At 40.7% G+C, this 6939-nt stretch overlaps 1 protein-coding gene across 1 annotated transcript in view; it reads right to left on the minus strand.

Moving 5' to 3' along the window:
• Positions 1 to 65, minus strand: part of ASCC3 (activating signal cointegrator 1 complex subunit 3) — a 255062-nt gene extending 254997 nt beyond the window's left edge. The window contains exon 1 of the mRNA XM_008637741.2: positions 44 to 65. The gene's annotated coding sequence lies outside the window, so the exon portion shown is untranslated. The remainder of the gene's footprint in view (positions 1 to 43) is intronic.
• Positions 66 to 6939: the final 6874 nt, after the last annotated feature.

Here is a 6939-nt window from a genome sequence, read left to right on the forward strand (position 1 = left end):
GGGTCTCTGCTCCCCGCCAGCCCGGCGCCGCTCTCAGCCCTACCTCGGCTACAGGCCGCTCCTCCCTCGCGTTCTCTGTGCAGACAAAACGGATCTCGCCGTGATGCCGCGGCTGCTGAGCCTGGTCGCCCGCCCCAGTCGTTCCCGGCGTGGAATATGCCGTGGGGGCAACTCCTGGCAGCATTTCACAGAATCAATTACATTGGTAAAGACGTAATCTTTAACGAATTCAACCTATGACCGAACACCAACCACCTTGTCAACTAAACCATGGCGCCAAGTGCCATGTCCAGTCTTGCACACCTCCATGGATGGTGACATTTCACTTCTCTGAGCAGCCCATTCCAGTGTCCAGTCACCGTTTCTGTGTAGAAATTCTTCTTAATGTCCAAGCTAAACCTCCCCTGGCACAGCTTAAGACTGTGTCCTCTTGTCCTGTCACTGGTCGCCCGGGTGAAGAGGCTGATCCCCACCTGGCTACAATCTCCTTTCGGGTAGTCAAAGACAGCAATAAGATTCTTCCTGAGCCTCCTTTTCCCCAGGCCAAACAACCCCAGCTCTCTCAGCCACTCCTCACAAGACTTTGTGCTCCTGTGTCAGTGCCTCGGGCTTTCCTGGATGTGGGTGCCTGTGGCCTTCAGCCCTCAGCGCTCTTTAGTGGCTCATCCATCGCCTGCACACTTAATTCTTGCCAGACCATGGACGTACCTCGGTGTGTGCCTCTAGAGCTTTACCACACTTATTTATTCAGTTTTATGATTTTTGAAGCAAGCTTTTTAAATAAGTGGCCTATGTCCTCAGTTGTAGGTTTCAGTCAAGTAGGCTCAAAATTGTAGAATCTGAGAAGCAAGAAACATATCTGATCTTAAGTTTGCAAAATACCCTGGAAATTTACGGGAGTTAATTCCCTACTGTACTCCTCACTATATGTGTTTGTTAACCAAGCATTATTGCATTCAGAGTCAAACCAGTGTTGTTCACCTGGAGAACAATGTGTACTCACAAGATCCAATCCCAGTTTATGGTCACTGTGAGTACTGCCAGCTGGTGACACTTGAATTATTGTCTGCAAATGCATTATAATTTATGGACTACTGAATTGATCTTTTTGTTTCTTTTTAACAACTAAAAATTAATGCTAATATGCGAACCATGAATTTTAGTTACTTGAAGAGTACTTCAGATTCAGAAAAGAAATAGATTAGTAATTAAAATAACCTTGTCTTTACTTTGACAATGGTAAACTTATTAAATCACCATGTTACAAAAAATTCAACAAATTCATCCTCTGTTGAGATTGTAAGACAAACCTGGCAGACGTCCTTAAATCACTATTAATCTCTACTGTGATGAGAGTATCAAGCATTCAAAACTAATTGCTCTCTGCGGATGTCACTGTTACCAACACTGGGAGAAAAAAATTTAAATCAATGTTATTATGTGACAATAATGCAGCTTCCTCAGAAAACATTCCAAATCTCTATTGCCCATGATTACAAAGTAATCATATCGTGCATGGCTGCAACTGCAATGCTAGCAAAAGTCAGTGCGTTGGAGGTGCTGTTATTCAAATGAGCTGTAATTCTTTACAGTCATCTTGTTCCCATAGATTTTAATACTTTAGTTAAAAGTCACTGGAAGGAGGGGCTGATCTTGGCTGGATGCCAGGTGTCCACTGAAGCCACTCTATCACTGCCCTTCTTGGCTGGACAGGGCAGAGGAAATAGAACAAAAGGCTTGTGGGTTGAGATAAGGACAGGGAGACATCACTCAGCAATTACTGTCACAAGCAAATCAGACTCAACTTGGGGAAAAATTAGTTCAACTTATTACCAATCAAAATCAGAGTAGAATAATGAGCTATAAAACCAAATCCTAAAAACACCTTTCCCTCATTGCTGCCTTCTTTCTGAGCTGAACTTGATTCCCTAATTCTCTACCTCTGCTCATGCCAGTTGTGCAGGGGATCAGGGAATGTGGGCTGCAGCAAGTTCATCACACGTTGTCTCTGCTGCTCCTTCCTTCTCAGGGGTAGGATTCCTCACACTCATGGCCTGCACCATCATGGGATCCCTCCCACAGGAAACAGTCCCCCATGAACTTCTCCAAGGTGAGGCCTTCCCAGAGCTGCAGTTTTTAAATGAAATGCTCCAGCATGTGTGCCTTCTACACAGCTCCAGTGTGGGACCCCCAACAAGGCCAAAAGTCCTTCCAGCAAACCTGCTCCAGTGTGGGCTTCCCACAGGGTTACAGGTTCCTTTGGACATCCACCTGTTCTGGTGTGGGTTCCTCCTTGGGCTGCTCCACTGTGGACCTTCACTGGCTGCAGGGAGACAGCTGGTTTCACCACAATCTGCATCATGGGCTGCAAGGCAATCTCTTCTCTGGCATGTGAAGCACCTCCTCCCTCTGCTTCTTCACTGACGTTGGTATCTTCAGAGCTTTTTCTCTCATGTTCTCACTCCTCTCTCCAGCTGCAGTTGCTGTTGCTCAGGTTTTTTCTGTCTTCTTAAATCTGTTATCACAGACACTGACAGGCTCAGCCTTGGCCAGTGATGGGTCCATCTTGGAGTTGGCTGGCACTGGATCTGTCAGACACAGGGGAAGCTTCTGGCAGCTTCTGACAGAAGCCTAACCCTGTATCCCACTCACTACCAAAATTGGGCCACACAATACAGTTGCACAGACATTGTGAGTGGTCTGCAAGTTCTTAAAACTGAATACATAGTGTATTATTAGAAAATACTGCTGATGAAGATATGAATAAGAAAATAGGTATCTACTGCTGCATAAAAATTCATAATTCAAATTTGTTCCTTGAGACCTGAGCCTTTTATAATGTCATGCAGGCTACATAAAGGGGATGTATCATCTCCATTATTATTGGTTCTTATGCATTGCTCTCTGACTTCAATCTATTTATGTTATCTTCTACTGGATATGAATGTACCTGGATTTAACTCCCAGTTGCTTTTCTTTAGTGAGTTTTCAAAGCAATCTTAAATTTTGTCCATGGTTTTTGATGTTAATTAAGCAGTCTGATACTTCTTCTGTGGTGGTGAATATCTGTATAGCTAGAATGGAAAACACGTTTCTTGTTAGTCTCCATTTATTATTTGTAATTTCTTAATTGTATTTAGAAGTATAACAGCATTGCTTGCTTCACAGAATGGATAAAGAGTATAGAAACACACACATTATCATAATTTGACAGAATTCTTGAGGGGTAGTGGACAAGTCTTCTTTTTTTCTTTTTTTCTTTCTTCCAGTTGCCAAGCCTAAGTTTAAACAGTTACAAATTTCCTAGTAATCACCACCACTACAATTTTAATTAATACTTATAGAATTAATAATGAATGACTTTATATATATAGCAGTTAAATAAGGAAAACATTATTTTACTTTTTTTCTTTCAGAAAAGAAAAAAAAGCCTTTTATTTCAGAAAAGCCTTTTATTTGCTTTTTAAAATAAACACATCATAATCTAATAGAAAATTTATATTACTATATCCAACAAGAAGCCTGAACTTAGAAAGCATCGTAGATATTTTAAAAGATTTCCCAATATTGATTTAGAGAATGATTTTAGGAGTCTTCTTTAGCCATCATGTTTCTGTACCTTGGTCATATGTCTAATCTGATTGATGCTTGCATAATTTCAAGACAAATGCTCTATGTGTCATGTTTTGTGAATTTGCATTGATGTATTTGCCAGCTCTTTATTAGAGGAAAATGAAAAAAGAAAGTAAACCAAATGAAAGTGGCTATTTATTTGGAACATGAAACAAGTAACTTTTTTTGCATATGCTGATTTATTTTCTGAAAATCGCCGTATGGAAAGGTTTAAAAATAGAACAGAATAGAAGTAGGAATAGGAATGGAATGGAATGGAACGGAACAGAACAGAATAGAATAGAGTAAAATAGAATAGAACAGAATAGAATGTTTCAGTTGGAAGGGAACTACAGTGACCATCCTGTCCAACTGTCTGAACAATTCAGGGCTGACCAAATTGAAGCATGTTATTAAAGGCATTGTCCAAGTGCCGCTGACAGGTTTGGGACATTGACCACCTCTCTAGGGAGCCTGTTCCAGTGTTTTACTACCCTCCCAGTAAAGAAGTGCTTCCTAATGTCCAGTCTAAACCTCCCCTGGCACATCTTTGAACTGTTCCCACTTATCCTATTACTGAATCCCAGAGAAAAGACCTCAGTACCTTCTTCTCCACTTCCCCTCCTCAGTAAGCTGTAGGGAGCAATGAGGTCACCCCTCAGCCTCTTTGTCTCCAAACCAGACAAACCTGATATCCTCAGCTGCTCCCCACAGGATATGGCTTCCACCCCTTGTTGCTCCAGCTTTGTTGCCCTCCTCTGGGCACATTCAAGGACCTTCTTAAATTCATATCCTTCTTAAATTACGGGGCCCAGGACTGCACACAGCGCTCCAGGTGAGGCCGCACCAATGCTGAATACAGCAGGGTCATCACCTCTCCTGACTGTCTGTCTGTGCTGTGTTTGATGCATCCCAGGATGTGGTTTGCTGTCTTGGCTGCCAGAACACACAGCTGCCTCATACTGAATCTGCTGCCAGCCTGCACCCCCAGGCCCCTTTCTGAAGAGCTCTCCATCCATTCCTCTCCCAGTTTATACTTATATGAATGGATAGAGTAAAACTTTGAAGAAAATGACAACTGATGTTTGTGGCAGATAAATTACTGCCAGATTTTAGTCTTTGTGAGAGATATTAACAGGCCTGAGAACTTGTAGCTTACCTAAATGTTGATATGACACTATCTTGCCAGAGAGATGATCTGTTGGATAATGTTTTTAGTAAACAGTCATGAGGTATAGAACTATTAAAAACAATTATACCCAGGGGGAAGGCTAGAACTGAATTCCATGTTTCATAATTTGTTAATTTATTTTAAAAATTATTTATAAACTGGGAAAAAACTATGTGTGTGTCATGAATGGGACCTGCTCAGAAATATAAATCAAAAAGAATCTATGTCAGTCTGAGGTATGTAGACAGTGTTTTATTTCTTGCTTCTTTTTCATTACTTCATTAGTGATTTTGAAAGAATGCCATTAAATAATTCTTTTACATAGATAATTTCATGTGGTGCTGAAGTGAATTGAGCTGAAATGTTGAATCATCATGGTCAACAGGCTTCACACCCATTTAGGCTGATATTAACTGCTAATAGTGTAGAGTCACATTTGGAACCTGGGGGGTGGACCTTACCTGTTTTTCTATGCCCTGGGGGTATATACAAAAAGTGGTAGAACTGGTTTTCCCTCTCAGTTGTATCACTGCACTGATTCATACTATTCGTGTTTCCTTTAATAAGGTGTCAAAGAAGAGCTGCTGAAGAAAGTAGTTTGTTGACGAAAGTATTAATATCTTATCTCTACATACTGGATAATGCTGAAGAAAGGCAAATGGAAGTGATTAATTCACATGGTTTGGGGGAAAATACTGGAAGAAGCAATATGATTATGTGTCCATTGTGCCTGCCTCCCTCCCCCACCCCCTTTCCTTATGCCAACGAAAGTTCTTAGTTTCAAGACAATAAGGCTGAGGTCTCTCTCATCTTCAGTATTACTGTTTCCAATATGGTACATTCCTCAAAAGCAAGGTTGTTGTATTGTAGTTTATGTGGTCTGATGGTGGTACTTACTTAAACCAGGTCAAATTCATCTAGAATCACCCCAGAATACTAGTAAATTTTTCCCAAAGAAGTAAGAAAAAGTTGCTCTTCTAGCCAGACACTGACAGAAACATCCTTTTCTCATTGTAACTGATAATTGATCCTCTTAAGGCAAGTCCTGAGTGATCAAATCTGGAAAAAAACAACAGTATTCTTGCCAGATTCTGAAAATGGGACATAATCAGAATTTGCTCAGTCAGCTAAGTTGCAAATGTCATCTCAACTCTGTTTTCTGCTCATTTCTTCAAAGTCACACAGCCTCGCAGCAGGATATCCCTGTGAGCTCTGCTGAAAGTGGAGCGTCTTTTGGAATGCCAGGAGCTAGGTTGATGTCAGTTATACTGCTACGTGTTTTCCATTCTGGCTCATATCACTGAGCGTAGTGCCCTGAAAAAGAGGTTGATTAAGGGGTTTCTTTCAGAAATGAGTATGTGAAAGGGATTGGTAGCTGTTAGAAAGTGGCAAGGATCTGCTTGGTGGTTCACTCCTTACACAAACTGCTGACATGTGTATGTGTTTGTATAGCTAGACAGAAAAAAAACCTCAGGATTTTATACAAGTTTCCTTCCGATGTCCAGATTATTGTAGTGTCTTTTTTCTATACTAGGAGGTTTCTCAGAGGCTTATTAAGTATCAAAAGAAACCAGAATGTTGTTATTGAAAGTTCTGCTGACACAAGATGGGATAGTGCTGTAGGGATTCATGTCACATACACTGCAGGGGAGGAGGAGGCCATTCCTACCAGCAGCAAAGTCGAAGCACCAGAGGCATGATAATTTCTAGCTAGGACATTTTAAGTCCTGCTTAGTCACTAATTTGGAGAATAACTTCAGGCAAATAATTTCAAAACATATTAAAAAAAAATAGAGAATATTTCAACATATCTAATCAGACACAGATGTCAACATCGCCCTGTTTGGAAATGGATTTGTCAATGAAAAGGAAAAACAGTGAGGTTGAGAGACAGAAAACTGCTGCCTGAGGACACTAAAGAACAGAGCAGTCCCAGTACAAGATGAGTAATATCTCGTGCTTTGTAAATTGCTGAAGCTGGTGTGTTCACTTCTGACAAAGGACAGCTGGCATAAAGAAATCAATAAATAGAATTTTTAATAATAAGTCTTTTGTTATGGACACCATAATTTTTCACGTATTTATTCAGGGGAATTCTATTAGCCAAAAGACTTTTTAAAATACTTCTATTAAAAAAGATGTTGAGATGTTCCTGC

Source organism: Corvus brachyrhynchos, unplaced genomic scaffold (genome assembly GCF_000691975.1).
Source record: "Corvus brachyrhynchos isolate BGI_N302 unplaced genomic scaffold, ASM69197v1 scaffold14, whole genome shotgun sequence".
Lineage (NCBI taxonomy): Eukaryota > Metazoa > Chordata > Aves > Passeriformes > Corvidae > Corvus > Corvus brachyrhynchos.